The sequence below is a fragment of the Zonotrichia leucophrys genome, chromosome 5, assembly GCF_028769735.1.
Source record: "Zonotrichia leucophrys gambelii isolate GWCS_2022_RI chromosome 5, RI_Zleu_2.0, whole genome shotgun sequence".
Classification (NCBI taxonomy): Eukaryota; Metazoa; Chordata; class Aves; order Passeriformes; family Passerellidae; genus Zonotrichia; species Zonotrichia leucophrys.
In genome coordinates, this window is record NC_088175.1 from 31,523,074 (window position 1) to 31,535,832 (window position 12,759).

Consider the following 12,759-nt stretch of genomic DNA (forward strand, 5'->3'; position numbering starts at 1 on the left):
ACTGTCTTCCCAACAAGGACGTGCTGGTGTAATCAGCTGAAATACATTTATTTCACATGTTACAGTGAGAAAAATTTGACTGCCTAATAGGAGATTCCATTTTAGATGATCATGAGATTGCACTGTAAAAAAATAACCATGTTACACATTGCTCAGCTTTGGTACAGAGATGAGTCTCCTCAGAGCAGTGCTCAGCCCATGCAAGCAAGGAAAGGAGTTTGTTACATGCTTGCTGGGATCCCCTCAGACTGTTGGTTTTTTTTAAGTGGGAAGAAAGAGCAATATCCTGGGTAAAGATGAATGGGATTTGTTTAACTTTAAAAAATCCATGTTTTTGTTTCTCAGATCTGGTCCTCATGAAACGATTGCTAGCAATGGAGTGCTGGTGGTATGTGTCTTTCGCAAGATATTTTCTATAAATGATACCTTAATGTAAAGGGCAAGGGAGGCTGGGGATTAAAGAAGCCAGTAGGCCAGTTCTTTCTCTTTCTTTCCTCTTTCTTATTTAGATACATTCAGAATGGGACATTTTATTTACCTGTTCATTGGAGATAACCCATTTGTCCTATACTTCCCTATTTCTAATTTTTCCTGTACTTCACCACACCACACCACACACACACACAAACACACACCACAGAGACAGAATTTTTCTCTGGTACTAGTACTTCAAAAAGTGTACTACTGTCTATCAGAACACAATGAGAAAAAGGCTGTGAAGTCACTTATTGATAATCTACCCAGACCTTTCCTTCCCTTGGGTAAGTTCTGTATTAAATACTGACTTGTCAACACACAGTATGTTGAAGAGTGAGCACCATAAAAAAAATCAACCCCTGAAATGCTAAAAGCAATGCTTCTTCAGAAAACCCTTCCTACTACTGACTCTTGATCTCTCCGTGGCATATCTTTATTTATTTCCCAGTTTAACCCTTTGTATTTATGCTACTAGCATGAAAACAATCCTGCTTTTCCTTCTTTGTATATTCCTCTCACTGTGCTCAACCTTAAGTCAGTGTCACACATGCAATTCCTGCAACTCCTTCCAAAGCTTTTCCTTTTCTTTAGTCAGCAGCTAATGGGAAAAAGCCCGGAGATGCCAGGGAATTCAGGACTCCAGGTGACTCCAAGCTGAGGGGTCCACAGCTCCCTGTAAGGAGGATGGGATGTGATGATCTTTCTCACAAAATCCCGCATTCTGTCTTTCACAGTGTCGTGAACTTTGCTGCTTGGAAGTTGAAGTGGCAGAGAAGACAAAACAAAAATCAAGTAAGGTTATTGCTTTGTCATCTGTTTACCAGTAATTGCATGCTTACTTATGAGAAGATGCCCCTTCCATCTAATGTGTTAGTGAAATAAATAGTGCTTAGAGTATTTAGTAGAGTTAATGTCAGGAAAACACATTAGGTTGTTAGAGACTCCAATGACCTCATCTAGATATATGTTAACAAGGCCTATTAAATGCACAATAAAGTTGAAATCCCAGTTCTATATCACAGCAGGAATATTCAGAGTCCCCTTTCTTTCAGAAAAGTATCCACTTTGCTCTTTTCCCTGTAGTGCCAGCATTTGTCCTGGGCAAAGCTATGCCACCCTCACCACAATTTTAATCAAGCTAGCACATTTTTCTGCTTAATCATATTAAACTTTTTTTTTTTGCTTCTTTAGAGAAAGAGCTTTCCCTGACTGTGAAGGGCTCCTTTGAGGGGACGCAGGATATCGTGCTGGGCCCCAATGGAGTGGTCAGCCCAGCGTGTCCCACCGAGTTCCACTACATCAAGTACGCGGAGCCAACGCTGGATGTCATGCTGCCAAAGAAGAGGCGCTACCACCCTGTATGTTGGAGTGGCCTCAGGGGTGGAGAGATTTTGAGTGGCTCTCAAGAAAGTGGGAGGAAGGAGAGAGGGTAAACCCGTTCCTGGTTGTATCCTAAAGCATGTTGTTTTCCCAGTGGTCCTGTAGGTACAGCACAGAGACCGGCTCCCCAGTCGTGATGCTGAACTCACTGCCCATGGGAAGGAAAACCACCATTGCAGAGGTAGGCATCACTTCCAGGTGTTGGTAATAAAGGGTCACTCCAATAGAAATTCCTCATAAGGTTGTCCCAGATGGCCACTAAGACTGTCAGAAACATTCTGCTTTTCTATTAGACTTTGAGAAAACAGGAGCTTTGTTTCTCCAGATGTTTTCTCCACAGAGACAGGTTGTCCCTGTATTAATCTCCATTTTGTGCCAGTGGTGGAGACAGAGACCTAAAAGGATGTAAGAAAATACCATACTTCCTTCAGAACATCTCCCCCTCTTTACCCAAAAGATCAAGAGGGTTGCTGACTCCCCCTTTGCTTAGGATCCAAACTGAAAGTTGCTCCTTGGGCACAAAATAGGAAAACATCAATAAACATGCCCTTAGTCAACCATATATTTAAGAGGACAATATATTGAAAGATGCTGAAAATATTAGTCATGGGGTATGTATTTTAAATAATATAGTGAGAATATTGATTTAAACGAGCCATTAAGATATCCTCTCAGAACAGGGCACATTTTATAACTTAATATGAAGATTGGAATAATGATTTTTAACAGAGGATAAAGTGTGGGCAGAAGCAAATGCAGACTTTGCAGTCTCTTCACTGTGAGACTATGTCTGGGATGTCAAAGATGTACTGTGTACTAGAGCATAAAGAATGGAAAAGGCACAAAAAATGGTAATTCAGGATGCCGCAGGAAGCTTATGAGTTGTACAGGAAATGGGACCTACTGTGTGAGGCACAGAAACCTCTTATACCAGGATGCTTAATGGTTTCTTCAGCCTGGGAGGATTTAGGATCTGGAGGTAGGGGTGTTCCACTAATGATAAGTGAATGCTTTTGGAAATATATGCCAAGATCTCAGACATTGAAGTTTGTGATTGCCAGACATTGCTGGGTTATAAATCAAACTCTGACCCCAAGACACAAAGGGAAAATAGAAACTTTAAAATTTAAAAATTGCACATTCTTGCTTTCCAGGAGAAAAGATTTGACTTGAATGTGACAGCAAAACCTTGGTAAGAGATTTTCTTTTATTCCTTTATACTTGGTTCATTGATTTTCATATTGTTTTAGCCACATGGAAATGACACAAGCAAGCATTCTCAGTCTGAAAACTAGAATGTGCTTATAATAAAATGTAAAATACATGCATAATATATAATGCATAATTAGCCTTAGGAAGATTTTACTTTAATCCATTGATAAAGCATTAAATAAACGTGTTTATTTCAGCATTATCCCTTTCATTCTGATCACAGAATATTTTCTTTGGTCAGTGTCAGTCTCTGAAATTCACAAAAAGAACAAAGCTAGCTGACAATGACAAAAAAAGAGTAGTCAGATGTAAACATTTTGTTTAATCAGGAATTAATAATTATTTTTTTGCTTCACTGTCAATATTCAGTGGTGATGAACCTTGTATTCTGTTAAATCCAGTTATACTATATATTGAGTAGAAACTAAGGTAAACAAGTTAACTTGTGGTTTGACATCTGTAGGCATGCTCCTTAATACTCATCAGTAAACATGGAGATACTTCAGGTTATCCGTAGCTAGGTGGAACACATAGAACTGGACAAACTGGCATTTTTGTGTGTGTCTGACTAAGAAATAAAAGGAAAAGAATAATTTTGAATTCAAACTGAGTTTTCTGTCATTAATTTCAAAACAGCAAGTGGTCAATGATAACAGGAAAATCAGTGTTATACCACAACAGGAAAAACAACTTCTGCTTATTTATTTTATTTTCAGAGATCTTTAGAAACAGTTTGTTTGGATCTTGATTTACAGTAGAAACTGGCTTTTGCTGCTCTGCCTAACTCAATTCCCATTGTGTGAATTCATTTACAAATAAGGTTATAATAGTTTATACAAACTTGATTTTATCCAAATTTGGTGATAGAGAAAGCTCATAATTAAATTCCTTTACTAGTTTCACAGAAATTATGGACCCCGTAGAAGAAAGAGGTTCTGTCACTGGAAGAAAAAGCAAAGCCCTGTCATCTGGCAATGTAGCTCTGACCTGACCATGACCATCTCTTGCCTATTGACATCTTGTAGGAGCAGGGCAGGAAGAACCAGGAGGGAGATTAGTGAGCAGAAGAGCAAAAATGCCCAGGGAAATAAACTACAATTGTGGGGCCTTAAGCAACTGCTTATTCAATTTCAAAATAGACTCCAGTGAAATCTTCCTCTAAGGTTGATATTCCATATCCACCTTACAATTTGTGAGTGAAGGCTGATGTGGAATAGAGCTTCCAGCGCTGAGCCCTGAGACAGCCTGTGCACGTGTAGGCACAGCAGAGCAGCAGGGGTGAATCCTGCCCAGTGGTCCGTTCTCTGCCCATCCCGGCGCCGGTGTCACCCAGGTGTCCCCAGCCAGCTGGGCTCCCCGGCCACCCTCCCCAGCCGTGCTCACCGCTAGAGGGGGGTGCCTTCCCACTCCAGTTCCTCAGAAGGAGAATTTTCATTCACATTGAATATGCCAGCCTTTGGAAAATGAGTGTTATTTTCAGATTATGAATGAGAAAATAACCTGTGAAATGGGAATCAATACTTTCACTTTTTACCATTTCCATGGATTTTCTAGACTAGTAAATCTTCTGGTTGTACAATATTTATTTAATTTTTTTTATTTGTAAACACTGTACATTGTTTCTTCCAGTCAGCAATAATTAGGAATGACGACACTAGTTAGTCTTGACATGAGTCTCATACTTTCAAAAATAGTACTATTATTCTCTTTTGCGCCTGTTATGTTGCATTATCCTGTTTGAAGGGAAGGGTGCTGTAGATTATCTTTGATCAACGTCCTAAGATTGATATGGGTGTGTTAATATTTAATATATGTGTCTGTTTTTATCTTAGCAACTGTACATGCCACCAAGACCTGGACATGCGCTTTGGGTTTAACTTATGTTCTGAAGAGATGGCTTTCCTGGGGAAAAGAAAGAGATATGTAGCAAGTGCTCTCAAAAATGTTTTTCACCTACCACACGATCTGCAGGATCAAGAAGTACGTGTGTGCTGAGTGGATAGAACTTGAATCTCTAGTGTTTTCATGTACTCCTGTAGATGAGTGGTCAGCAAAACAGGCCACACCTATCTGTTGTGCAGGTACCAGCTGGTCCATGTGTCTTAAGTACTTTTGCTTCTGCTGCTAAGGTTTGTTATTGAAAACACCAGTTGCAGTCACCATCCTTCATTACTATCAGTTTGGAATTTTTCATAGTTGAAGTGTGTTCATTCCTGCCAGGCTGAGCTGTCACTGCCTTGGTTCAGAACTACTGAATACATTCCACAGCAAAGATTTTTTTTTTCCCTTATTCCAGTTTCACTACTTTGTGAGAGTTTAGGACAAACATCTTTGAGTGCTTCTTGTATCTTCTGTTTCTTGCAGTTTTGAAATTCCTTAAAATAATGTAATTTATTTTAAAATAACTTCAAGATACTGAATAATAACAGTATTGCTGAGGGTAACTTAACAGTAGCTGTGAACTGAGTATTTCTTCATGGGATTGGCAGGCAGATTTTCATACGGAAGTAGTCAGTGTGTGAAATAAGTAGTGGAGTGAGTGATGCATAGATAATACATTGTTACTTCCACAGAAGGTTTATTCTTGTTCGTCTGTGCCTAAATTGCCTTAGAGATGGGCAAGAATCCAAGTTTGGGTTAATCTCTGAACCCATGTATATCCAAAGGGAAATAAGTGGCAGCAGCAGTTGTTGCTGCGTTTTGGAGTCCTTCCTTCTGAAAAGGGGCCTGAGCTCTGAGATCAGTGTCCCATCCTCCTTCTGCCCTACAGGTGCCCATCGTGGCTATCATCACGACAGGAGGAGGACTGAAGTCAATGACAGGGTTGTATGGCAGCCTCATGGGACTCAAGAAGTTAAACCTCCTGGACTGCATAACATACATCAGTGGGCTGTCCGGCACCACGTGGTAAGCCAGCTCGAGCAGGAGGCCTGACCAGGCTTTCTGAGGGTCACACTGATGCAGAGAGAAACTCCTAAAAGCAAACAAGATTAGGAGATTTTCTTCAAACATGATATAAACAAGTTTCTCAGTAACAGGCCATTAAGTACTAGGTTGATTTAGTGCACGCTTTTTCTGTAAGGAGCTCTTTACTGTGGTTATCAACTCCACACGTGCAGCAGTTAAATGTGCATATGACAATTACACTCATCAAGATGCTTTCCAGTAGTTACTGTGGATGCAACAGTGGATGCCCATAGCATCATGCCTCTTCCTTTCTGCACTGAATCCCAGCTGTTGTGGTCCCGTTAGCTTCTGATACTGACTGTGATTTCTAGCTGGAAAAAACTGCTGGATAGTGCACACTGACCCCTGCAACCTGCCAGTTTTGTGTTTCCCTGGGCAGTGTCATTCCCTGCTCACAGGACCTAGAGCTCCCTAATGTCTGATTGTTCTATGCAGAGGAGGTTGGTAAAATAGAGGCTGATGTTAAAATAAAGCATAGTGATATCATAAGATTAACAGTAAGTGAATCAAGGCAGGAGATAGCAGCTAATATGAAAGAATTTAAGGTTCTGAAAATCAAGCAAAGAAAATTTATTATAATTTTCTGCCTAAACTGTGCTTCACAAATATATGTTGACACCTGGCAGTTTTATCCCTTAAGCTTCTGCCTGTTCTGCTTAAAAAAGAAAAGTTAAGAACGTAAAACTCCCACCTCTTTTTCAGTACCATTTTTAAAAACAGTCATAGAAACTCTGAAGTGTTCATTCTGCTGGATGGAGCAGCTAAACCAGAGTATGTGTGAGCAGAAGGGAATCCATAATGTAAACCTCTCTTCTGAAAGCACAAAATGTCCAGTCTTCTTTTGCTCCTTTTAATTTTTGCTGTCTGCATTTTCTTTCTCCAGGACCATGGCCAACTTATACAGAGATGCCTACTGGTCACAGAAGGACCTGGACTCACATATTGGTGAAGCCCAAAAACAAGCAACAAAATGCAAGATGGGCTGTTTCTCTATGGATCGCATGAAGTACTACAACAAGCAGCTTTGCCAGCGGAAAGAAGAGGGATACAGGACATCATTTATAGATCTTTGGGGTCTCATGATTGAGTACTTACTAAATGATGGGGTATGATGGCTATTCCATTTCTTAAAGAACCATGTTTTTTTCCCTTAGTGGATGGAGAGGAAACTAGTCCATCATTTCATAGAATGTCCCTCAAAAGAGAGGAGAATTCTCTGTGTTAACAAAATAGCACATTATGTAGTAGTTTCGGTTCGCCCAATCATAAACGTGTGCAGAAATAGTTGTCTCCCTCCTCATCTTTTTGTGAATCCATGCACAAAGGCAGGCTGGAGCCTGGGAGCCTGGCCTGTGGTGGTTGGTGGGGGTACCTGCAGTGCTCTGTGTGGTGGAGCTGCCAGGGCGTGCCCTGCATGCTGGGAGGGGAGCCGCCCGCCTCCTCCCGCACCGGGGCCAGGGAATTCACCATGTGCTCCTCTCATGTGAACACTTTCTCTTCAAAACCAGAAAGACCCCCACAAGCTCTCAGATCAGCAAGAAGCACTGTGTGATGGCCAGAACCCACTGCCCATCTATGTGTCCGTCTGTGTCCGGGATAGTTACAGCACCAATGATTTCAAAGGTATGGATGTTGTTCAGATCCTCTCAGGCTAAAATTGGCAGCTGAATTCCTGTCATCACTCTTCTCTTCTTGGTAACACTTGGAGAAAACAATCCTTATGTATTAGTTGCTATTTGGAGAAATAACCATCGCCTCCATACCTTACAATTTTAATACAAGGGTTTTGGAGAGCAGCATTTCCCTGTCTCAACATACGCAGTAGAAATTCTTCCAGAAAGGCTGTTTTGAGAAATACTGGAATTATCCAATAATTGCTTTTTCTCAACAGCCAGTTAATGTTTCAGCATGAAGAAGACCACATGGTTATGGGTAGAGTTTGGGAAGGCTCCCAACTGAATGTGTTGATTTTCTCATTGTTTTGTTTGTTTGTGTTTCTTTCCTATGGAGGATCAGAAGGAAGATAAGGGGAAAATAAAAATTCAGATACAGTTTTTTATTGTTGAGGCAAGAAAATGAACCATTTCTGAAATGAAAACGAAATTACAGTCCATGACATTTCTGTCTCAGGTTTCACTCATGCTGCAGTTATATCAAACAACTGCACTTCACTTGGAGAGGATATCCAAGAAAGTCAAGAACTTCTGTTTCTATTACTATCACACAGAGAGAGTATAATTAGTCTCTTACAGAAAAAATAATTTCTGAGGAGTTGAGTACATAAATATCTTTGTACATTAGCAATTATTTAGGAAAGATAAATTAACTGTATTGGTGAAGTACTGGTCACCTGGACATGGTGTATGGAAGGGCAGAGGAAAACTGCCTAGGTGCTGGAAAACCCTGGACTGGTGTGTGCACATGGGATGTGCAAGGTCTGGAGCCTTGCCATGCCCCCAGTGTGCCACTTGTGCCACCAGCAGCACCACTATGACCAGCACAGCTGCTCCTGCCTCCTCATCATCACCATGCCCAAACTCAGATGCTCCCTGCAGATCTCTGAGAGTGAGGCTTTGCAAAGGCAACATATTAAACACAACTCAGACCAATGTATGCTCAAGCTTCCCCTCTCTCCACACCTGTCTGGGAGCCCTCTAAATGTCCTGTTGTGGCTGTATTTATTGCAGAGTGGGTGGAGTTCACTCCCTACGAGGTGGGGCTGCTGAAGTACGGCGCGTTTGTTCGCACGGAGCATTTCGGAAGCGAGTTCTTCATGGGCCGCATGTTAAAAAAGGTCCCCGAGTCCCGCATCTGCTACCTTCAAGGTGAGGTATAATGTTGTCCTGGCACAGAGACACTTTGGAGGGGTGCAATGCTGTTAACCAGCAGGTAGATAGTTCTGTCCTAACATGCTGGACACTGCCTGCGGGGGAATGGGAGTGGTAGTTTATCCAAAAGAATACAGTAAAAAAACACACATCTTTTTTTAGTTTCTTGTCACTGTCTTGGTAGATGAGTTGTCTGTGTCTTAGAGATGGAATAGATGAAGATCCTTAATTCTTTCATTGTAAGTAATAACTCCTGCTTTTTTGGTTATTCTTCTGATTCCTCTCTGAATGCACTCCAACTTAAGTCCAATTGTGATAGTCAGATTTAAATTTACAATGACAGGTGGTATGGTGGCACTCTGTTTTGTCAACAGAGCCACCAGTGCCCTTGTGGTGAGGCAGAGAAGGGTAATCCTGGATGGAGAAAAGAGTGCACAATGGAGCTGGAGCCTCCTGCATGTGTGAGCCTTTACAAACTGTGGTGTGAGATCTTGTCTTACAAACAAACATCTGAAAAGCCAGTTCATCCCCTTGAGAAACAATTCAGAGTGTTGAAAGAGTTACTGATCAGAGTAAGTGCAGAAAAAGACAAGATGGAGAAAGGAAGATGGGGGTGGAAATTATGTATTTGGGGTGTATGTGTTATCTGAATTCTTTGTTTTGCCTCTTGAGCAAGTGTGTCTTTTTTTCTCCTTTATTTGGCTCACATTCTTTGCTCTCCTTACCATGTGGCAGAGCCATACAGGAGGTTAAGCACAAAGTTGATGGTAGCATGATATGAATCAATGACACAGAAAGAGGAATTTAATAGCAAAGAAGTTTAAAAATATTTGCATTAAGCCCATTAAAAATTAAGCCAGATGGTCAAAATAGAAGGAAAAGGGCATTTTCTTGTTAAAATATGTCCTTGTGTTCACTAATTCCTTTTACAGGTATGTGGAGCAGTATATTTTCTGTGAACCTTTTACAAATATGGGGACTGTCCCACAGTTCAGAGGACTTCTGGAAGAGATGGACAGAAGACAGAATAGATGAAGTTGGTGAGAAATTACTAAGCCTTTCATTTATGGTCATTTATTTTCCTGTGTGGCTTTTGGCATCATCTTGTTGCCTTTGCTGAAGCTGGCATCATAGGATCTAAGAGATAGTGACTTCCCCTCACACTGAATAGAGTAAGAGGAAGAGGGTAATCAGAGAAAAAGGGAAAAGCTGCTGTAATTTCAACATTTACTAAAGCTCTACTGGTTCCTTCAGAGGAAGTTTTAGAGGGGTGAGACACTTCTCAGGAAGTGTTCTGGCATTACAGCTCTCACTTAACCATACAGAACCAAGAACTAACAGCAGAGAATGTGGTACTTTTTACTGACGAGAATAAACCTTAATATCAACTGGTTAATCAATTCCCTGGGTTTTTATTTTTTTACTCAGTACAGTAATTACTGCATTGTATTCATACTGACACAAAGATAAATGAGGCCCAGAGGGTATTTTCTGAAGCAATACAGAAACTGTGATTTTATTGCTAAATCTCTTGATATGATAGTAACTATAATTACAGACATCCTGAAAAATGCAGAAATACAATGTGCAATCGTGGAAACCACCAAGTCTCTCCTGCTCCACTGTCAGCCTCTCAGGCTGGCAAAGCACATTGTCATTTCTGGAAACCACACCTTGTGCCATATTTCTGCTTTTCACCCATATGCCATCTACCCACCCCCTAAAGTACCCATAGTTTCTGAATATGAATGTATGCCTCAGGTTCTCCTGGAGTGCTCTCACTGGGCTGATTAAGCATATGCTCATGGAGCCATGAGTGATTATTGGGTTGCAGCTGTCACTGTTGCAATGGACCCCGTGGTTGCTGTTGTTGCCCATCTGGCTGAGCAGTAGCGTATTCATCAGCCCCATTTTCTCAATGCTTGCGTCTGTTTCATGTTATCTTCCTGTGATGATGTTTAAGTTCTGACAGAACATTTTCTGAATTGCCTAATTTCCTTAAGATGTCCTTTTTCCAACACTAAAGATTGCTTCTGATGAACTGTCTTCAGCCCAAAGCTTAAGACCATCAGCAGAGCTTTGTCCAGCAGCCATTCCTTTCCCTCCATTCCAGAAGAGTTTGTGTGCATTTAGGGAATCATCCCAGAAGACCCCCTGAGAACTCCTTTGTGCCAGGGCAGCCAGAAAGGAGCATAAGTTACCGAGCAGTTCACCAGGTTTTCCCCCCTGCTCTAGATGAAGACCCGGTGCTGCCCACAAGACCCCACGAGCTGAGGACACGCATGTACACCCCGCCCGGCCCCCTGTCCAGCGCCCTGCGGGGCGCGCTGACCGACCGCTTCTCCGTGGCCCAGCACCACAACTTCCTCAAGGGCTACCAGCTGCACAACAACTACATGGACAACGAGCACTTCTGTCGGTGGAAAGGTGATGGCCACTAATGTCTAACTGGCATCCTGTTCAGGGAGTGTTGGGGTGGGGACTTTAGGAAAGAAGCCTGTCAGACTTGGCAGGGGATAAAAATCCTCCCAAGAGAATATTTATTATCTGAATAGAGAGAAGACACTAAGACTTCAGTGTTGTCAGGTACTGAAGACCTAATGTTTGTGTTAGTTTGCTTCAGCTGAGACCTCTGCAGTCCAGACTGAGAAGGTAGACTTGAAGGTGACAGAACCAAATTTAAAGTGGCAGAGAGCAGATTGAACATAGGAGAAAGCTTAATTTGGCAAGATTATACTTCTAACTTCAGATGCAACTGAAATATCCAAGAAAGTATCGCCTATAACAGAAAATTTGAAATGAATGGGGCTTTCTAGTCCAAAGAAGAGGGGACTGAGTGGGAAGCATAAGTCCAAAGGTATAAAGGATTGAAAATACTTTGTTCTGCAAAGCAATGGCAGATAGAAGAAAAAAAAATGACTGAAATGAAGCAAGGCAGATTTAAGTTAATTATTAGATGTAGTTAATTGGCATTAATAGGTGTGCGATGTTAATGCAGTATATTGCCTTGAAACTCAACACTGATTTTTCAGAACTGGAACTTAGGTGTTTTGCAGTCCTTCTCATGCCTGTTTGATGATCTAGTAGTACAGCAATTAAATTATACCAGGCCTCTGGAATGGTCAGTTGCACCTTACATTTCTTTTTCCAGTCAAAATAGCCACAGATCTATTCTTATTCATAAAATATTTTCCTTTTAGACACTGTGTTAGACTCACGTCCCAACCAGCTGATGCAAAGTCCTGATCAGCTGGGCATGATAGATGCTGGATTTTTCATCAATACCAGCAGTGCACCACTTTTAAGGCCACAGAGGGAGGTGGATGTCATCATCTATCTAAGTTATACTACTGGATCACATACATCGGTGAGGATGTTCTTGTTACCATGTGTTGTGTCTCCTTTTGCTTGTAAATGCCCAGCCTGTAGCATCCAGAACTGCTGGTTTTATCAGCTGTTTGTTTACAACACCTGCATTCCCCTATATGTTTCACTGTAGTGATTAATACTGTTCCTATTTCTTCCTGCCATTCCTGGACTCTTTCTTGTTGGTTTATTTTCTTGTTGAATTATTGTTGTTATTCTTGTTATTTATTATCTTGTTGAATTATTCAAGGAGGTGTCAGCATGGTCTTTTCTAGAATAATGGGAGGAGCCCCTTCTGCTTTATACTGAATCAAGCAGACTTCCAGACTATGCACCGGAATATTCATAAAGATTAGGAAGTTATTTCTTTTGACTTAAGTAAGAATATAAAAAGAGTTAATTGGATATTAGCAGGAGATCCTTTCTCCTGCTGAAAAATAAGACACTACAAGTAAAATTCAGTGATGAGCATCTTCCTGCAGAAAACCCATTTTGTGGTGATAAAGCTAATTAGCTGGCAGAAAAAAAA

General features: G+C 41.2%; 1 pseudogene; it reads left to right on the top strand.

Moving 5' to 3' along the window:
• LOC135448686 (cytosolic phospholipase A2 epsilon-like) overlaps positions 1-12,759 on the top strand; it is a 35,459-nt pseudogene that overhangs the window by 16,049 nt on the left and 6,651 nt on the right.